At 44.0% G+C, this 20,537-nt stretch overlaps 2 non-coding genes across 2 annotated transcripts; both read left to right on the top strand.

Annotated features, from left to right (window-relative positions):
• Positions 1-1,532: 1,532 nt before the first annotated feature.
• Positions 1,533-1,614, top strand: TRNAS-AGA. The gene has a single exon. It is a non-coding gene; the product is annotated as a tRNA-Ser (tRNA).
• A 14,424-nt stretch (positions 1,615-16,038) lies between these two features.
• Positions 16,039-16,120, top strand: TRNAS-AGA. Its single transcript has one exon. It is a non-coding gene; the product is annotated as a tRNA-Ser (tRNA).
• Positions 16,121-20,537: the final 4,417 nt, after the last annotated feature.

Here is a 20,537-nt window from a genome sequence, read left to right as displayed (position 1 = left end):
GTCTTTTTGCACAATGGCTGGAAGTTTGGTAACACAGAATGTTTTTACTCCAAATAGTGAATATCTAAGTATGTTATCAATAAATATTTGGGTGTGACATACATTTTAGCAGCAGCAAAAAAGTATGACATCCTAGTGATGAAGGATCTTTTGAAAGGAAAATATTTGATTAACAGCTACACAACAAAGCATCCGAGAGTGAACAACTCAGTATGTCTACACAAAGCCAGCACAACCATGGACTCAGCACCCAATTTGAAAACCGAAACATTACCAGAACGCTAGAAACTCCTCCCAAGGGTAGTAGTATTCTGATTTCTAACACCATAGATTAGTTCCACCTGCTTTTAAACTTTCAAACAATGGAATGCACTATAAATGTATTCTTTTGTGCCTGGGCTCATTCTTAGCGTGGGAGGTTTCATTCGTGTGATTGTTCTTGTAGTTCCTTCCACTCCCTGTGAGGTGAAATTCCATTTTATAAGAAAACAACAAACAACAACAGCAGCTCACGATTTGTCTTTTCTACCGCAGATGGACGTTTGGTTTATTTCCAAAGCAGGACTAAAATAATAACCGGACTAGCTTTTGTTTCCTGCAGCTCAACGTGCATTGTCTTCCTTTACCTAGACCCATTCCATTAAGAACATTTTCAGTCCAGTGAAACAAAGTTGCACCTGTGTCCACTCCTTCCTCACTGGCACCCTAAAGCAAACAAGCAGTTGATTAATTGTAATTCAAAGGGCACATCACTAATTGCTGTTTTGCGGTGTTTTCCAAAGCACAGATCTTGGATATTTCCTCGGTATCAAACCTCAATCAAAACTAGCGTTCCAGATGACTTGAGCAAAAACAAAAGAGCCACAACGTGCTTGATAAAAAACGTGTACACCAAGTAAAAAAGAGGAGGGGATCCGCGCAACTTATGGATAATAACTGCTTCACGTCTACCCCTTCGGAGCAGGCTGTCCCATCAAACCACAGGATTAACTAACGTCTCTCCCTTTCTCGTCTCTTCCTCGCTCTCTACAGGCGACGTGATTTCTCCACCTGCGATCGTTTGCCTCTTAAGTGAGCAGGGCACCCCGAGTAGACCACAACCAACTCCCGGCACCGGGGCACCCCACGACCTCGGACTCGAAGGCGGAGACCAAGTCGGGGAAGAGAAAACACACCGGCGCTCGCTAACTTTGGAGATAGAGAGAGAGAGAGAGAGAGCGAGCGAGCGAGCGAGCGAGCCTGCTTTGCACACGAATCAACACAGGGTCCTGCTCTGGGAAGGCGCCCCCCGCAGCCCTCCCCCCGCCCTGCGCCCGCGACAGCGGCCGGCGGCGCCGAGTCCCTCCCGAAAGCCGCTCCGGTCGGTCACGGGCCCAGGGCTCCCCTCCAGCGGGCCCGCGGCCCCGGAACCGCCGGCAGGTCGCACACACTTGGCAGCGACTCGGCTCCCGGCGCCCGCGGCCTCCACCCTTTCCCCGCCTTCGGCCGCTGCTCTTTCTAGGTAAGGCCTGCGCTGGCCGCTCGAGCCCCATGTAGTCGTGGCCGAGTGGTTAAGGCGATGGACTAGAAATCCATTGGGGTCTCCCCGCGCAGGTTCGAATCCTGCCGACTACGGCGTGTTTTTCTCCGGTCCGAGTTCGGCCTCGGCCCGCCGGGAGCAGCGGGCCCTGTTACTTTAACGCCCCGGAGAGCGGGGCTCTCTCTTTTCCTCGGAAAACCCGCCCGAAGCTTTAGCGGAGGCCGGCCGGGGCTAGCCAGTGTAGACGCGCACCAGGCACCTGGGCCACCACAGGGGACGCTCCCCGGGCGCGTCCCGTCAGTTCTTTCCGTCGTCCCGCCCCGGAACTGCAGCCGCGCTCCGCGCTCCGAGGTCCGGGGAAGGACCGCGCCGGGCCGGGGGGCGTCCACCTGCGGCGCCAGGGCGCTAGTCCCGGAGCGAGGCGGGGGCGGGGGCGGGGGCGGGGGCCGGGGCGGGGCGGGGCGGGGGAGGAGCTGCAGTCCGACCAGGAGGAAAATGGCTTCCGCGCCGGGGGCGGCGCCGGCTCCGGGACCACGTGGTGGACGGCTGGCGGCCAATCAGAATTCCCCCGGATGTGACGCGTCGGCAGGGGACAAGGTCACTCTAGGTATCCCTCAAAAATGTGTGGTGTGAATCTGATCAGAGGAAACCTCTGACGGTTTCAGGAGGAGGGTCGTTCCACAAAGTAACTGCGTTGTACTCCTCCTCGCAAATCGCACCAGTATGACAAAGAGGAAGAATAATGTTTCAGATCTTAAAAGAATTTAATGCAACACATGATCTGGGGTTTTCTTTTGCTGTGCAGGACATTATTGGAACAATCGGTGAAATCCGAATGAACCACAGGGATTAAATAATTTTATTTTATCAGTGGTAATTCCTGACTGTATTCATTGTTCTTTGGTTATATAAAAGAATGGCTTTAAGAAAATACTGGGAGAAGAAAGAAAAGACTATGCGCTTTCAAACTCCGTCTCAGTTTCAAAAAAGTATGACATTAAGAGAAAACGAAAGTACAATAATATGTCCAACATGCTAAACTTTGGAGAATGGAGTGAAGGGTAGCCAGGAATTCTTTATATTCTCGTAAATGTTCTGTCCGTCGGAAATTATTTGAAAATTAAATTATTTCAAAATAAAAGGGTGAAAGAAGAAAACAGAATAAAACCATAAATGAAGAATATACTCATTGAAATTTATTGTCTTCTTCCAAAAGCAAGAGCACACTGTACACACTATGTTAGCTAATTTGACAATAAATTATATTGAAAAAGAAAAGCACAAATACACAGTTTGAACCATTCATATGAAAGGGGCAATGAGTAAATTACTCAATAAGAATTTAGGATTGGTGAAGGAATGGGTTCAAAATGTTTTTTTTTTTTTTTTTAAGGTTACTTATTTTGAGAGCAAGAGAATGGGGAAGGGGCAGAGAGAGAGGGGGAGAGAGAGAATCCCAAGCAGGCTCCCTGCGTTTGGTGCAGAGCCCCGTGTGGAGCTTGATCCCACGACCAAGAGATCACGACCTGAGCCCAGAGCAAGAGGCGGAGGCTTAAAGGACTGAGCCACCCAGGCGTCCCCCCCCCCCCACAGCATCGTTTTTTAAAAGAAGGGGCACCCTTCCAAGATAAAAGCCTAAATCTGAAATATTACTTTAAAGTTAATTGTTAACATTCTGTCATGAAGTTTTGATAGTCAAGTTTAAAAGATAGTATTACCGTGCAGCTCTGTCGGCCACTAGCTTATTTCTGAAGCGACTCTAGGGCGCAGGAGGCTGCCCCCTGCTTTTCACCTACCACTGAATCTCATTTGTCTCTCTTCTTCAGAGACAAACTATTCCTTTTTTATGGAGGAAATATGATTCATCATGATAAGAATTATGAAGGCACTGAGAGCAATCAACACGGGCGGGGCTTGAAGGGAAACAGGACCGGAGGTGCACAAGGGCATCCCCTTGAGGACACGTGCTATTTTCCAGCATTTTGGAGTAGATGTCAAGTGCAAAGATGTAGATGCGCTGGGCCAGGGAGACCTAGAACCCGAGGGACAAAGTTCTGGTGGTGAGGGAACCACAGAGAAGCAGCTGGAATTTCTATGTATTCTTCTTATGTCACTGACAAGTCCCTCAACTGCACACACACACACACACACACACACAGGAAGATGTTCCAAAACTCTGTCGGAAAGAGCAGCTGGAAGGCCAATAATGTTCTCTAGAGATTCAGCGGGCGTATACTTCTGGGGGACACAGAGGTTAAAGTTCACGCCTCTCCCAGTTGGAGGGAACTTGGTTAACAGTACTGTTATTTGAGACTTCAGAAGCATTTCCCCTTAGCAGTAAGTGACAAACCCTAGTCATAAGAACCACACAAAAGGAGTAACGGCTATGTCTTTAGCTTAAAGAAACACTAACATAGACCAACTGTAACAAAGGTTCAATGTTATGTACTTCAGAAGGACTACCAGAAAACTCTGAATGTTTGAAAAGAAAGCAATACATATCTATGTAGTCCATGGGTCAAAGAAGATAACAAAATGGAAACCTAAAATTGTTTTGAGCTGAATAATAATGAAATGCATTATATTCTTATTTGTCTGATGTAGCTAGAGCCATTTTTAGAGGGAAATTTTTATTTTTTTATTTTTTATTTTTACATATTTTTTAATGTCTATTATTTTTGAGACACACACACACACACACACACACACACACACACAGCACGAACAGGGGAGGAGCAGAGAGAGGGGGAGACACAGAATCTGAAGCAGGCCTCAGGCTCTGAGCTGTCAGCGCAGAGCCCGACGCAGGGCTCGAACTCATGAACTGCAAGACCATGACCCGAGCCGAAGTCCAACACTTAAATGACAGAGCCACCCAGGCCCTCCCCGCCCCCAAATTTTTATTTTTGACTGCAGGTATTAGAACAAGAGAAAGGTTGAAAATAAGTGATTTAACTTTTTAATTTTATGGCTCAGCAAGCCATAAAAAGTTGGGAATTTAAATGCACAAAGTAGAAGGCTCTATAAAAATAAGTGCAAAAATCAATCAATGGAAAACAGACATACATCAGAGAAAATCAACAAAGTGAAAAAGCTGGCTCTTTGAAAAGAATGATAAAATAGATACACCCAGAGCAAGACTAATCAAAAAGACGATAAGATAAACACACAAAATACCAGCAGTAGGAATGAAATAGATGATATTCATATATATCCTAAATATATTTTGAAAACAAGAAAGAGGGATTATAAACATCTTTATGTCAATACATGAGACGTGTTCAATGAAATGGATACATTCCTGGAAAAACACAATTTACCACAACTGACACAAAAAGCAATAGGAAACTGAACTGTCCTATTCCTATTAAAGAGATTGAATCCATAATTTACTCACCGTGTCCAGGGCGCCTGGGTGGCTCAGTTGGTTGAGCGTCTGACTTCGGCTCAGGTCACGATCTCATGGTCTGTGAGTTTGAGCCCCGAGTGGGGCTCTGTACTGACAGCTCAGAGCCTGGAGTCTGCTTCGGATACTGTGCCTCCCTCTCTCTCTCCTGTTCATGCTCTGTCTCTCTCTCTCTCTGTCAAAAGTAAATAAACATGAACAAAAAAATTTTTTTTAAATAAAGAGATTGAATCCACAATTTAAAAAGTCACTCATATAAACTTCCAGGAGTAGATAGATTCATTTGTAATTTTTCTATGCAAAGAGAGATGAAATCAATCCTACTGAAATCTTACAGAAAAAAAAAAAAAAACATCTTTCAACTCATTATATGAGACCCACATAACTGTGATCCAGAACCTGAAAGACATTATGAGAACAGCATATTACAGGCCAGTATCTCTTATAAACAGAAGCAAAGCTCAAAACTGTTAACTAAGATATAAGCAAATCAAATCAATCCTATTTTTTGAAAAAGCTGAAACATGATCAAATGGACTTTATTCTAGAAATTCAAGATTGGCTTAACATTTTTAAAATGTAATTTACCGCATCGATAAAATAAATGTAAGAACCAACGATCATCTTATTAAACACAGAAAAAACATTTGATAAAATTCAACATCAATTCATGATAAAAACCCGAAAAATGCTGAATAGAGGGGAATTTCTTTAGTCTACCTAAAACAATAAAATAATACCTACACTGAACCCAGTCTGGGAACATGACCAAGATGTCTATATTATTTCTTTTACTCAACATGGTTCTGGAAGTAAAATCTAGTGCAATAAAACAAGAAGAGAATAGGAGTCCCTGGGTGGCTCAGTTGGTTGAGCGTCCAACTTCAGCTCAGGTCATGATCTCACAGCTTGTGAGTTCAAGCCCCACGTTAGGCTCTGTGCTGACAGCTTGGATCTTGGAGTCTGCCTTCCTCTCTCTCTGCTCCAACCCACTTGCATTCTGTCTCTTTCTCGAAAATAAATAAACATTAAAAAAAATTTTTTTTAAAAACAAGACAAGAATAATTGATATTAATACTGGGAAATGAAACCTTTCATTATTATGAATGTACGAAACTGAGAAGAATCTAAAAATTACTGGAATTAGTTAAATGAATTTAGTTACTTACTATTCGTTACTATTCAGAAGGTTATTGCCTTTGTGGTCAATGTGCAAAATGTCAAACGTGTGAATATATTCTAGCAATAAACAAGTGAAATATAGAATTTTCTAAATTCCATTTCAATAGCATTGCAAACATTACCTAGGAATAAGTCTGACAAAACTGTGCAAGAAGACTCCATCAGAAACTACAAGACGTTACTGGGCTACATTAAAGAAGACCTAAACAAGTGATCTCTTTTGCATATGGGATGACTCAAGAGTGTTAGGATGTCAAATCATCTTAAATTACTCAGCAGATTCAATGAAATCCAAATCCAAATCTCAGAAAGTATTTTTGTAGAAACGGGCTCTAGTGCAAAGGAACTTGCAAAGTCAAGTCAATATTGAAGAAGATAAACTAAGCTAGAACAATTATGCCGCCAACTCACAAAATAGGTCCTAGGTAAATTTAGTCAAGCGAGGGTGGTCTTTTCCATAATGATACAACATCTTGAGAGAATTAAATGAATCTTGACTTCCTACTTCGCATTATAAATGCATTACAAACAAAACTATTTCGTGATAAACCTCCATGTGAAAGAAAAAACAACCCAGTTTCTAGAAGAAAACAGAGCAGAATATCTTCATGGACTTGGGCTAGAGAAAGATTTCTCAAATGGGACCAACTGAGTCATAAAATAAGAAGTTGAAGAGTTGGACACTTCAAATTAAGGATGTATTGGTTGCAAAAGCCACCCATGAAAAAAGCAAAAACAAAGCCTTGAAATGGGAGGAGGTATCTGGGATCTATATGTATATTATCCATCCATCAAATGACTAATATCCATATATGTGTGTGTGTGTGTGTGTGTGTGTGTGTGTGTGTGTGTGTGTATGAAGAACCTCTATGAATAAATAAGAGTAGACAACTCAACTTGAAAGTGGGCAACAGGGGCGCCTGGGTGGCTCGGTTGGTTAAGCATCCAACTTCAGCTCAGGTCATGATCCTGCAGTTTGTGAGTTTGAGCCCCGTGTTGGGCCTCTGTGCTGAAAGCTCAGAGCATGGAGCCTGCTTTGGATTCCATGCCTCCCTCTCTCTCTGCCCCTCCCCTGCTTGTGCACTGTCTCTCTCTGTCTCTCAAAAATGAGTAAACATTACAAAAAGAAAATGGGCAACAGGCTTGGCAGACATTTTGTTAAAAATATTCAAAATGGGGGCGCCTGGGTGGTTCAGTCGGTTAAGCATCTGACTTCGGCTCAGGTCATGATCTCACGGTCTGTGAGTTCGAGCCCCGCGTCGGGCTCTGTGCTGACAGCTCAGAGCCTGGAGCCTGTTTCGGATTCTGTGTCTCCCTCTTTCTTCTCCTCCCCTGCTCATGCTCTGTCTTTCTCCTCTCAAAAATAAATAAATGTTAAAAAAATTTTTTTTAATATTCCAAAGGGTCAATAAGCATATAAAAAGGCACTCAACATCATGACTCACCAGAGGAATGCAAATCAAAACCAAAATTAGATAGCACTATACACCCATGAGAATGGCTAAAATTTAAAACTCGAAGCATAAAAACTAGTGGTAAGAGCATTTTCACATTGCCAGTCGGAGTATAAATTCGTGTAACCACTTGGAAAAAATGTTTCACCATGCCTACAAAAGTTACACATAACATTCTTATGACCCAGATTTATCCTACTTGACCACATAACCAACACAAAGAGCGTGTACGCGCATGTTCGTAACAACGTCATTTGTGATAGTCAAAGTCTAAACCACCTAAATGTACTGTCAGTGGCAGAATGGAAATGTGGAATAGTATACAGCCATTATAAGGAATAACTACTGATAAACACAGCAACACGGCCCAGCCTCACAGATACGATGTCACTCAAAAAAACACCTAGAAGAGTGTCCATCTCCACTTATAAGAAGTACAAAAACAGCAAAATTAATATATGACGATAGAGTGCTTGTCCTTGGAGGGAGGGTAGGCGCGGACAGGGATGAGACCAATGAGAGCCTTCTATACTGCTGAAAATATTCGGTATCTCGATCGTGGCAATTGTCATACAGGTATACGTACATGCGAAAGCTGATCGAGCTATATAATTTTAAGACTCGTGGTCTTTACAGTACGTAAGTTATACCTAAATTGAGAAAATGAAAAAAATTAAGGCAAAATAAGGATGGTTTCACTCAAAGGAAAGCAGGGAGAACGCCTCATTAGCAGATATGCATGACGAGACCTGATCAAGGGTGAGGTGCCGGGTGACTCAGTCGGTTAAGCACCCAACTCTTGACTTCGGCCCAGGTCATGGTTTCATGGTCGTGAGATCAAGCCCCACGTAGGGCTCCACACTGAGCATGAAGCCTGGCTGGGATTCTCTCTCTTGTCCCTGTCTTGTCATACTGTCCCTGTCCCTGTCTCTTGTCCCTGTCTTGTCATACTGTCTTGTCCCTGCCCTGCTCATGCTCTCTCTCAAAAAAAAAAAAAAAAAAAAAAAAAAAAAGTTCCAATTTCAACAAGCATCAAAAATGTCACCTGCCTAGCAGTAAACCTAATAAAAGATGAGCAAGATATCTATACTAAAATCCTGTATTCATCCAGAAGAAGGTGAATAATATAAATACTTATCGATTTAAAAAGGGGCAGGGGGGCAGGAATGGGAGGACAAAGAACAAACTGGCAAAGTTGAGAGAACTGGAAGCAAAACTAAATAGCTACTTATCTTTAATGCTGGTAGACTAAATATTTCAATTATAAGACAGATCGTCATAATGGGAAAAAAATGTACCCAAAACGATATGCTTTTTATAAGGCACACAATTTAAACATATGGCTTTTTAAGAAAGAATTGAAAAAAATGGAAGACACAGAATAAATAACAACAACGAGAACTGACCCGAACCACTTTAATGATAATAATTTGAATTTGTAGCCTTTAAGAAAGAAGCATTACTAAAAATAATGAGGCTATTTCATAACCTCCAGGGTCAATTTAGTAAGAAAATATTACAACACTATATTTGTTTTTTTGTTGTTTTTTTTTTTAATTTTTTTTTCAACGTTTATTTATTTTTGGGACAGAGAGAGACAGAGCATGAACGGGGGAGGGGCAGAGAGAGAGGGAGACACAGAATCGGAAACAGGCTCCAGGCTCTGAGCCATCAGCCCAGAGCCCGACGCGGGGCTCGAACTCACGGACCGCGAGATCGTGACCTGGCTGAAGTCGGACGCCTAACCGACTGCGCCACCCAGGCGCCCCTACAACACTGTATTTGTACGGGCATAATAACAGCTTCAAAGTATAGAACGCAAAAGACGGACAGAGCTAAATGAAGACACACAAAAATCCATAATCATAGTTGATATTTCAACACCTCTGTAGAAATAACAAACGGGACTTAGAGAAAAATTTAGTATGGAAAATTAAGTAAAACTTAGTGAGGAAATTTTAGGCAACTGGATTAATACGATACCCAACTGCAGAACACCTGAGCTTTTGGGGGACACAGGAGACACTGAACAAAATCACTACAGGCAAAGCATCACGCGAGTCTCAACAAGTTTCAGGAGACAGAGATCAAGCGGAACAGGTCCAGCACTGTAAAATGAAATCAAAACCAATGTCAAGAACATCAACAAGTGGAAAATCCTCAAATGTTACAAAATCAAGTAACGGAATTGAACTTACAAAATAACCCTGTGGGTCAAATAAGTTTAAAAAACTGTAAACGATTTTTAACTGCATGATCATGAAAACCGGATCTATAACGTCTTGTGACAAGAAGCTACAACAGCACTTGAGGTCTAACCGTTAGCTCCAAATCTACACATTAACAGAGAAGAAAAATGGAAGGGTAATGATCCAAGCTTTCATCTCAAGAATCGAGTTTTAACAAGCCAGTAAATTAAATCTTTAAAAGTCTCAAGGAAAAGACAATAGTGTGATACCCGCTGATAAAGAATAGAGGAAATTAATAGAACAAAAATTTGCTTTTCACATAGTAAAACTGTTACCTCAAATCAAGACTATTTTTTTTTTAATTTTGTTAATGTTTATTTATTTTTGAGAGGGAGAGAGACAGGGTGTGGGCAGGGGAGGGGCAGAAAGAGAGAGGGACACAGAATCCGAAGCGGGCTCCAGGCTCTGAGCCGTCAGCACAGAGCCCGACGCGGGGCTCAAACCCACGAATCGGGAGATCGTGACCTGAGCCAAAGTCGGACGCCCAACCAACTGAGCCACCAGGCGCCCCGAATCCAGACTCTTTTTAAGGAGGAAAAAGTATAAAAGGGAGACGACGTTAAAGATCTTACTGAGATCAAGATCAGAGTGAAAAGATAAAATGAATAGTTCGCGGGGAAGGAATCTGACAACAGAGGATAAATCACAGGTTCCTTTATAAACGTGACGTACCAAAGCAGACACAAAAAGAAATTAAAAGTTCAAACAGTCTGAAGTCTACGAGAGAAATCAAAGTCATAATTACCCTCTGTGTTAGCTTGCTATGGCCGCCATTACAAAATACCATAGAATCAGGGGCTTAAACAACAGAAATTGATTTTCTCACATTTCTTGAGGCTAGAAGTCCAAGATCAAGGTGCAGCCTTGGTTCATCCAGGGACCTGTCTCTCTGGCTTGCAGAGAGCCATTTTCTCTAATGTGAAGATAGCTGTGTCCTTATATGGCCTTTCTTCTGTGAGTGCTCATCTCTGGGGTCTCTTGGTGTGCAAATTTCTTCCTATAAGGGTACCGGTCAGATTGAATTAGCGCCCATCCTAACAGCCTCATTTTAACTTAATTTCCTTTTTAAAGTCTCTATCTCCAAGCGCAGCCACATTCTGAGGTGGGGCACTGGGGTGGGGGTGGCGGTTAGGTCTTCAGCATCTGAATCTGGGAGGGAAAGGGCACCTGGGTGGCTCAGTCGGTTGAGCATCTGTCCGACTTCGGCTCAGGTCATGATCTCCCAGTTCACGGGTTCAAGCCCCAGGTCGGGCTCCGTGCTGACAGCTCAGAACCTGGAGCCTGCTTCAAGTTCTGTGTCTCTCTCTCTCTGCGTGTGTGTCCCTCCCCCATTCATGCTATATCTCTCCCTCTCTGTCTCTCAGAAATAAATTTAAAAAGTTTAAAAAAATGCATCTGGGAGGGAACACAATTCAGCTTATAACACCTTTTGACAACGCAAACAGTATGCAAAAATGGCTTCACTGTTGAAAACTTAAACCATTAAGGAAAGAATAATACCATACATAAACTCTCTCAGCAAACAGAAAAAGTAAAAACATTCGTAACTCTCTTGATGAGGCCTGAATAATCTTCATACTAACACCTGACAAGGATATTACTGGAGAGGACATTCCAGGTCAATCTATGTGTTGAACATTCTAGATGTAAAACTCCTAAATCAAATAATAGCAATCAGATCCAGTAATATCAGTGATCCAATGAGTTGAAAGTAAAGAGGTAATGTTTGTCTTAGTAATATGAAATTTGTTTAATATAAACATCAATCACTTGAAAGTATCACAAAGAGTAAGAGAAAAAAATCAAATGATCATAGCATTTGACAAAATTCAACACTCCTCATTAAAAACTTTCACCAGTCTAGGAATGGAAAAGAGATTTCTTAATCCCATGATGCATATATACAAAATCCTACATCTAACATCCTGATTATGGTAAGTATTTAACACCTTCTCCCAGATACCGGGACCAAGACAAGTATGGTCACTCCCACCACTGCTTTCAAAGTTGTACTGGGAACTTAGGTCATAAAATAAGTTAAGGCATAACAAAGAATTAAAGACATTGAGATTGGAAATGAAGAAATATGACTGTCATCATTTGCAGATGACACAATTAGGTGCTTGGAAAACTCCCCAAATCTACAAATTATTAGAATTAATAAGTAAAATAGCAAATTTGCTGCATACAAAACCCAACATCCAAATAAATATATGTCATCTTCATACACACTGGCAAAAAAAAAAAAAAAAAAAGACAACTTTCTAAAATGTCACTTACAATAGCAAGAAAACTATGAATAACCTAATAACAAATACTGTAATAAATGTCATTAAAAAGTACAACAGTCCTACATTAATAGCTCCAAATCACTGTGCAGAGAATTTTAAAAATTGTCTAAATGAAAGGATATACCATATTCATAGATTGAAAGACACAGACTCAATGTATTTGAAATAAAATATTCAAACAGGACTTTTGGTAGAATTGACCATCTCTAAAATGCAATTTCAGGGGCTCCTGGGTGGATCGGTCGGTTAAGCGTCCAACTTCGGCTCAGGTCATGATCTCACGGTTCGTGAGTTCAAGTCCCGCATCGGGCTCTGTGCTGACGGCTCAGAGCCTGGAGCCTGCTTTGGATTTTGGATTTTGTGTCTCGCTCTCTCTCTCTGCCCCTCCCTCTCTCTCTCTCTCAAAAATAAACATTAAAAATTTTTTAAAAATCAAATAAAGTGTAACTGCCAGTGGAAAGGACTTAGCATAGTCAAGGAAGTCTTGCATAAGAACAAATCTGGAGGACTTTTATTAACACATAACAAGACTTATTCTAAAGCTATACTGATTAAGAAAGTGTGTTACTGGGGCGCCTGGGTGGCTCCGTCGGTTGGGCGTCCGACTTCGGCTCAGGTCATGATCTCGCGCTTCGTGAGTTCGAGCCCCGCGTCAGGCTCTGTGCTGACGGCTCAGAGCCTGGAGCCTGTTTCGGATTCTGTGTCTCCCTCTCTCTCTGACCCTCCCCCGTTCATGCTCTGTCTCAAAAGTAAATAAACGTTAAAAAAAAGTGTGTTACTGGCATAAGGACAGATACAAAGATCAATACAACAAAATAGATATGCCTACACAAAACCACACACATGTAACAAAGTGTCACTGCAATTCAATGGGGCAAGTGATAGATTTTTCAAAAAGCAGTTCTGAGTCAGCTCAACATACAAAGGAGAACAATGTGGACATTGACCTCCTCTGTAAACTATCCCCTAAACTAATTCAAGACGTGTTCAAGACCTAACTATGTGAGCTAAAACAAATGTTATCGAGGAAAACAGGAGACTGTCTTCACAAACTTTGAATTAAGGAAGATTTCTGTTTAAAAAGCACAAAAAGCAATACCCATTAAAAAAAGATAAACTGGGCTTCTTTCAACTTAAGAACTTCAGCACATCCAAAGACAACATTAATAGTGTGAAAAGGCACAGGGCGGGAGGAGATATTTGTCACACACACATTTGGCAAAACATTTCTGTCTAGAATATGTAAAGAACTCCTTAAAATCAGTAAGAAAAAAGGCTATAGGCAGTAACGCAGATGGGGGGAATCTGGGTAATCTCCTGGGGCAACGGCTGAAAAACTGGTCAGTAACAGTGAGGGCGTCTTTCGAGGTGTCAGTAGGCTTCCCCTCAGGGTGATACAGGGGCATTATTTTTAATACCCTGGGAAGGCAGAAAATTTCAGCTTTAACGTCTCTACAGGGTACAGCAGGTTGGCATAAGCATCTAGTTCCACTTTCTGAACCTTCCCTTACGACCGAGGCTAGAAGGTCAAAAGTACAAATCCTGGGCGCGTGGGGGGCTCCGTCGGCTAAGGGCCCCACTCTTGACCTCAGCTCAGGTCATGATCTCATGGCTCGTGGGTTCGAGCCCCATCGCGGGCCCTGTGCTGCCAGCTCGGAGCCTGGAGCCTGCTTCGGATTCTGTGTCTCCCCCTCTCTCTGCCCCTCTGCCCCTCGCACTCTCTTTGTCTCTCTCAAAAGTAAACATTTTTTTAAAAAAAGAAATGTAAACTACTTTCTGACTGTTGTGTTTTCTTAGATTCTGTTTCTGTCTATCTGATACGCACTGATCACAGGGCCAAGTTAACCCCCGAGTTTGTTTTTTTACATCTTCTGCTATCCAGAGCCCAATACTCTGAACCACCTCCCAAACTGCTTCCAGGGGACCCGAGTAGCATCAAAGTTTTCTTGCAATGGCACCGACCTCTCCTCTCTGAGACCGGGGCACAAGTCACTGGCTGACTTGCTTTCTGCCATGACAAAAGGCTCTCGTGCCAAATTTTGAGAACCACTGCCTTGGAAAGGACACTGGTGCTGCAGAAGCCTCCAGATTTCTGCCCCGCGGTTCAGGCAACAGACGTCTGAAACCAACCATTCCAGGGGCAGCGTCTGGATTTTCTGCTTTCTCGACTGCAGAGACAGAGACAACGCAGGCTCTCTGGGAGCCCATCTCCGAGGGGTTGGATTAGAGCTGGCACCTCCCTCCACCCCCCCCACCCCCCCACCCCCACCCCCCCCCCCCCCCCCCCGTCCCAAACTTTCCTAGGGGTCTGTATTCTTCATTAATCCCCTTTCGTTTACAATAGCTTCAGAGGTTTTGTTTTTGAAGGAAATCTTTAGGGACATACAACACAATGTAGTAGTGATGAGCAAAAAGACGTGAACTGTAACGACACAGCTCAAGGAAGTTTCACAAAGGGAACGCACCTGTGTACCCGGGACCCCAGAATGAGAAACCCCATTCTCGGCATCCCGGGCAGGTTCTCCTCGTGGACTTTCGCAGCCACAGGTACCTTCGACCATCACCTGTCTGATTCCTAACACCACACATTTGTTTTGTCTGTTTTGAAAGCATGAAACGTTTCTGGGTTTTCTCAGGTATTTGACTTCCCTCGAACTACAGTTCCACAGGAATTTACTTAAAGCGTCACAGGTTTGTTAAAAACGTGTGGACCAAATAAAAGCGTCATAATGTGACACATTACGGCAACATCTATATCACAACTTCCATTTTGCTTTCAATTTGCACTTAGTCACGTTATAAGGTGACCCGATTTGTAAACAGTGACTAGGCGACTGATACTCAGTTTGATGGGAAAGGCAGTTCAGCCAATAGACTGCTCAGTTAAATACGGAGTCAGGCTCCTTTACCCCAAACCTGCCTTAATACTCCCCTCAGAGCAGACTCCCCTCCATTAAACCGGGGGGGGGGGGGTTCCTAGAATTGATTTTATGTTAGGAGGGGAACCTCCTTCATCTCCCTCTCCCCCCTCCTCCTCTTGTCTATTTAGTTTTGCCTCAAAAAAGGGACATTTATTCAAAGAAAAAAAGGCAAAGAATAGCAAGATACTCCTCCCTGTCTCCCTCCCCTCCCCTCCCCTGCTCCTCCTCAACCCCCCTTCCCGCCGCGCACAGACCCCTGGCTGCTGCGGGGAGCAGGACAGCCCCTCTCACATAAGGTCGGGTACACCGAGGGGCATCTCCTCAATGGAGGTGTTGCAGAAGGTCTGGGTGTCTCCAAGAGCCCCCTTGTCTTCTTCGGTCACCATGGTAATGGCCACAGTCTCTGGCCACATATGGCTTTAGCCGCCTCCACGCATTCTTCAGCCCCCCCCCCCCCCGGGCCCCTTCTGTCTTCGGCTCGAACCCCCTCCTCCCTCCCCTCCTTGTCCTCCCTGTTTAAAAATTAGATTAAGCCCTTCTAAGCAGGATAGACCAAATCCGCTTCGAGAGTTGGGAAAACGCGGCCAGAGAAACTCACATGTAAACCTAAGAGGAAATACAGACGCTGCGGGGCGTTGGTCGGACCTGGAGAGAAAGAGCCCGGGCCTCGGCCCAACGTCAAAGCCGAGTGGGAAACAAGAGGCTTAGCAACCTGCCGGCGAGGGGATGCAGAACTCTGAGCGCCCTCCGCCCGGGGCACAAAGCCAAGGAAGCAGTCCCCCGCCTGGTGCCCGCCTGGTGCCCGCCTGGTGCGCGCCTGGTGCCCGCCTAGAACCCACCTGGAGCCCGCGTGGAAGCCCGGAAGTCCTGGAAGCCCGGACTCACCCGCGACCGCTGGTGGCACCGCCGCTCCGGGGTCCCGGGGGTCGGCCGCAGCGTGTCCGCGGAGCTCCCGAGGGATCGTGCGCGTCGCCGCCGCGGCCCACGGAAGCGGGGCCGTGCGCTCCCGCCCGCGGGTAGTCGTGGCCGAGCGGTTAAGGCGACGGGCTAGAAATCCGTTGGGGTGTCCCCGCGCAGGTTCGAGTCCTGCCGACTACGGCGTGTTTTTCTGCGCCCCCGCGGGCACTGCGGGGCGGCCCTGGTGACCAGGGCCCCGCTCCGTCCCTCTCGCTGCCTCCGGGCTCCCGTCGTGCGGCGGTTTTTTTAAAACATGGTCTTCGCAGGCAAAACCCCGCAAAACCCACCGAGCACGCTTTTCTCTGCGGCGACGCCGCCTGGGTTTCCTCCTGCGGGTGGCGCGCCCGGTGGCGGGGGCACGAGGCCCGGGTGCCCCGCAGACCCAGCGCGGAGGGACCCCGGGCCCTGCGCGGTTTGCGGCGCTCCCGCCGGAGGACGCCACGCGCGCCCCCCGTGCGCCCCCGCCCGGGCTGGCGGTCTCCGGGCCGCGGGCGCCCCCTGGCGGCGGGGCCTTCCCGCCGGTCCGCGGCCCCCGACCACCTGCTTGCTCCACTCAGTTCTCGTCCGTCTTCCTGCGCCTCGCTGTTTTCTAGGCAACCGGATCGGATGCAAAAGAAGCGAGCTGCATGCGTCACGACGAGTAGTACAGAAGGAGAACGGTAACCCGACAGCGGGGACGATGGGGACAGGCAGCATCCCGTGCCGCCCAGAGACCTACTTCGGTGGACTCGACCTCATCTGCGTGGGGCTCCGCTAAAAGCGCACAATCTGAATTTAACTTTCGAGAAAGCATCAAACCCAGGGTGAGGGGGCGTTCTACAAAATACCTGCCCAAGTTAGGCTTTGAAGGTCAATGAGATGAAACACAAAGATGGGGGCGCTCTTCCAGACGAAAGGACTAAGGAGGCAGGACAAATGAATGTCATCTGTTTTTCTTGAAATAAAGGATTCGCACAATTGGCAAAACAGTAACAAGGGCTCTAGATCAAATAAGAGTTTTAATCCAGATTTCATAACTGTTCTGTGCTTAGGAAAGAGAACGTCCCTGGTTTTAGGAAATACACACTGAAGTATTTAGTGGTAAGAGGACATCTTGTCTGAAACACACTAGAAAAAAATTATATATGTGTAAACTTATTTCTATATATCTAGCTATTAAAAAAACACATATCATAAATTAACAGCGAATATAGGTGAAGGATTTATGAAAATTCTTTGTACTATCTTGCAACTTCTCCATAAATTAGAAATTAGATCAAAATAAAAAGTTGAAGGAAGAAAAAGAAAGCAATAGAACAATTAATTTAACAATATTCTCCTTTAAATAAAAACCCAAGCACAATTTGAGCATTAGACATAACATAGGGAAATACTATGTTTTGAAACACTCAATTAAAAAAAAATGTTTGTTTATTCATTTTGAGAGAGCATGTGTGCAAGCAGGGTAGGGGCCAAAGAGAAAAGGAGAGAGAGAATCCCAACGTGGAGCTCGAACCCATGAACTGTGAGATCAGGCTGAAATCAAGCCAGATGCTCAGCCATGGGAGCCACCCAGGTGCCCTGGAAAGACTCAATTTTATCAAGATGACAACTATTTCCAAATTGATCAATAGATTCAATAAAATCCAATCAATCTCTATGTATTGTATGGAAATTAACTCACTGCTTTAAAAACACATTTGGAAATGCAGAACAACTTAAAAAACAAGAAGCTATTGAAGAAGATAGCAAAGTTGGAAGACTGATACTATATATATATATATATATTCAAGACATATGTAATTACTTATAAATCCATACTAATTAAGACAGTGTGCTCTTGGTTATTATATATGTAAATACTAAAATATTGTCTTCTTATTTATTTTAGAGAAAGAGTGTGAGTAGGGGAGAATCCCAAGCAGGCTCCACACTCAGCTGGGAGCCCCATGAAGGGCTCCATCAGATGACCCCAGGATCATGACCTGAACCAAAATGAAGAGTCAGCCACTCAACTTATTGAGCCGTCCAGCGCCCCCATTATCTTCATTATGTGTGTCAACTTGGCCAGGTTGAACTACATTCCCCAGAATTCCCTTTTCTATGTGTTTCTGATTGGATGGTCCCCAGGAGTCATTCTTGGGGGAGATTTGGAGGAAGAGGTCAAGTAGCAGCCATCTTGTTGCTCATTCTAACTCATCTGCTGACTTACCTCCTCAGGAGGCAGAGCTGGGTCTGCCACTGCCCCCCACCCCCCCTTCCCCTGCACCCTCCTTCAGCCTCCCCCTTTCTCGGATCACATGTGTGCGTTTAGCCCTAAATCAAGGGCCCTGGCTTCTGCGGGACACCTGCACCACCAAGTTCTGAGGCAACCAAAGCTGACACAGATTTCAGTCCGTCCGGTGGGATCCAGTTCATGCTTGTGGGTTCCAGCTTGTTCTAATCTTACCCACTTTTTAATCTGTCTTCCCGTCTGGGTCAAACTGCCCTGGGGGGTCTGAGCTTCAGCACTTCAACTTTTATGTGGACTATTCAACCGGCTTCTACAAATTTACATGTGTACACATGTATCTATCTATCTCTACGTATTGATACCTGTAAATGAAATTTACATAACCATCCTGGGGGGGGGGGGGTCCGCTTCTGCCATTGAACACTGACCGCCCTTATTTTTTTCATGGACTTGCACTAAGCGTTAACCCTCACGTGTTGACCAGGAATCAATTTAGTTGTCGAAATGTCTGTATTCAAGAAGAGGGTCACGGAAGAAAAAGATGATTAAACAGCCACACAAAGGAATGGGCGAATACCCCGCCAAGATTTAAAGTCAGATCGGTGGGCTGGAGGCGGCCAGTGCCAAGAAGGACTTGTGATCTGCAGCATTGTGGAACACCTGAGACCAGACACACTCGTCCACCTTAAACTGGGAAACGGAATACGGTATACAACACAGTGTTCTTCAGACAGCAAGCGACTTCAGACGGTGACTAACGCGGATACCTGGGAGAAGAAAAACGGATGAGAAAAAAAGCACCCCACCTTACTGCTGGAAAACACATCAAGAGGGACATTTCATGATGGTAAAGGGGTAAATACTTCAGGACACAACAACCCTACATCTGTATACAATTAATAACAGTTTCAAAATACGTGTAGCAAAATCCGAGAAGCTCCAAAGAGAAAGAGAAAAATTCCTCAGATACAGTTAAAGATTTTAACACTTTCTTTCAGTAATTGGTAGAACACAACGGTCAGGAAAGTCAGTCAGAATATGCCAGATTTGAACAACATTATCAATGAACTTGACCTGATTAACATTTATCGAACCTTCTATCCAACAACAGAATATACTATATTCAAGAAACATTGAATACTCACCAAGGCAAATTGTATTATGGGCTATAAGACAAATCTTGGTAAGTTAAAGAGGATGTGAAATCATGGAAAATATGTTCTCTGATCATGACAGAATTAAACCAGAAATCAGTAACGGAAATTAAAGACAATACATCTAAATAACCCACAGGTCAAATATATATATAACAAGGGAAATTTAAGTTTTTATTAAGAAAATAAAAACAAGGGGCACCTGGGTAGTTCAGTCGGGTAAGCGTCCGACTTCAGCTCAGGTCATGACCTCACGATTCGTGGGTTCGAGCCCCGCGTCGGGCTCAGGGCCTGGGGCCTGCTTCAGGTTCTGTGTCTCCCTCTCTCTCTGCTCCTCCCCTGCTCACGCTCTGTCTCTCAAAAACAAAGATTAAAAAAAATTTTTTTAAAGAAAGTAAAAACAAAACATAAAACATCTACAGCTGAAGCTTTGTATAGAGAGCAATTTATAGCAAGAGATGCTTATATTATAAAAGTTCTTAAATCAGTGAATTATAGTCCACCCCAAGATACTAGAAAAAGTGAACCTGAAACTAATATAACACTGTGGATTAGCGATACTGGAATTAAAATTTAAAACTTAATTTAAAAAAAACTAGAAAAAAAGAAGAGCAAATTAAATGCAAAATAAGCAGAAAGAAATATTAAAGAGAAAAGCAAAATTCAATTAAACAAAACAGAAGAACAGAGAAAATCAGTGAACCCCAAAATCTGGTTATTTGACAAGTTGAATAATATTGACAAATCTCTACCAGACTGATCTGGAAAGAAGTCACATATTACCAATACCAGGAAAGAAAGAGGGAACCAGATTCTGCAGACAATAAAATAATGTTATGAATAATATTATGTCAATTAATGTGATAAATTAGGTCAAATGGATCAAACTACAGCTCACTCAAGAACAACTAATCTAAGTTGTCATCGATCTATTTAACATAGAATTTGTCATTAAAAACCTCACAAAGGAAAATCCAGGCCAATAAGGAGCTTTATTGGTGCACTGTACCAAACCTTTAAAGGAAGAACACCATGTCCACATAAACTTTTCCAAAAGTTAGAAGAGGAGGGAGCACTTTTCCTATTCATTTTATGAGGTCAACGTTACCCTGATATCAAAACCAAATGACAGTTGAGAAAAAATATCACAGACCAATATTCCCCATGAAAAGAGTTGCAGGTATCCTTAACA

Source organism: Prionailurus bengalensis, chromosome B2, assembly GCF_016509475.1.
Source record: "Prionailurus bengalensis isolate Pbe53 chromosome B2, Fcat_Pben_1.1_paternal_pri, whole genome shotgun sequence".
In the NCBI taxonomy this organism is placed as follows: domain Eukaryota; kingdom Metazoa; phylum Chordata; class Mammalia; order Carnivora; family Felidae; genus Prionailurus; species Prionailurus bengalensis.
This window is presented reverse-complemented; position numbering and strand designations above follow the sequence as displayed.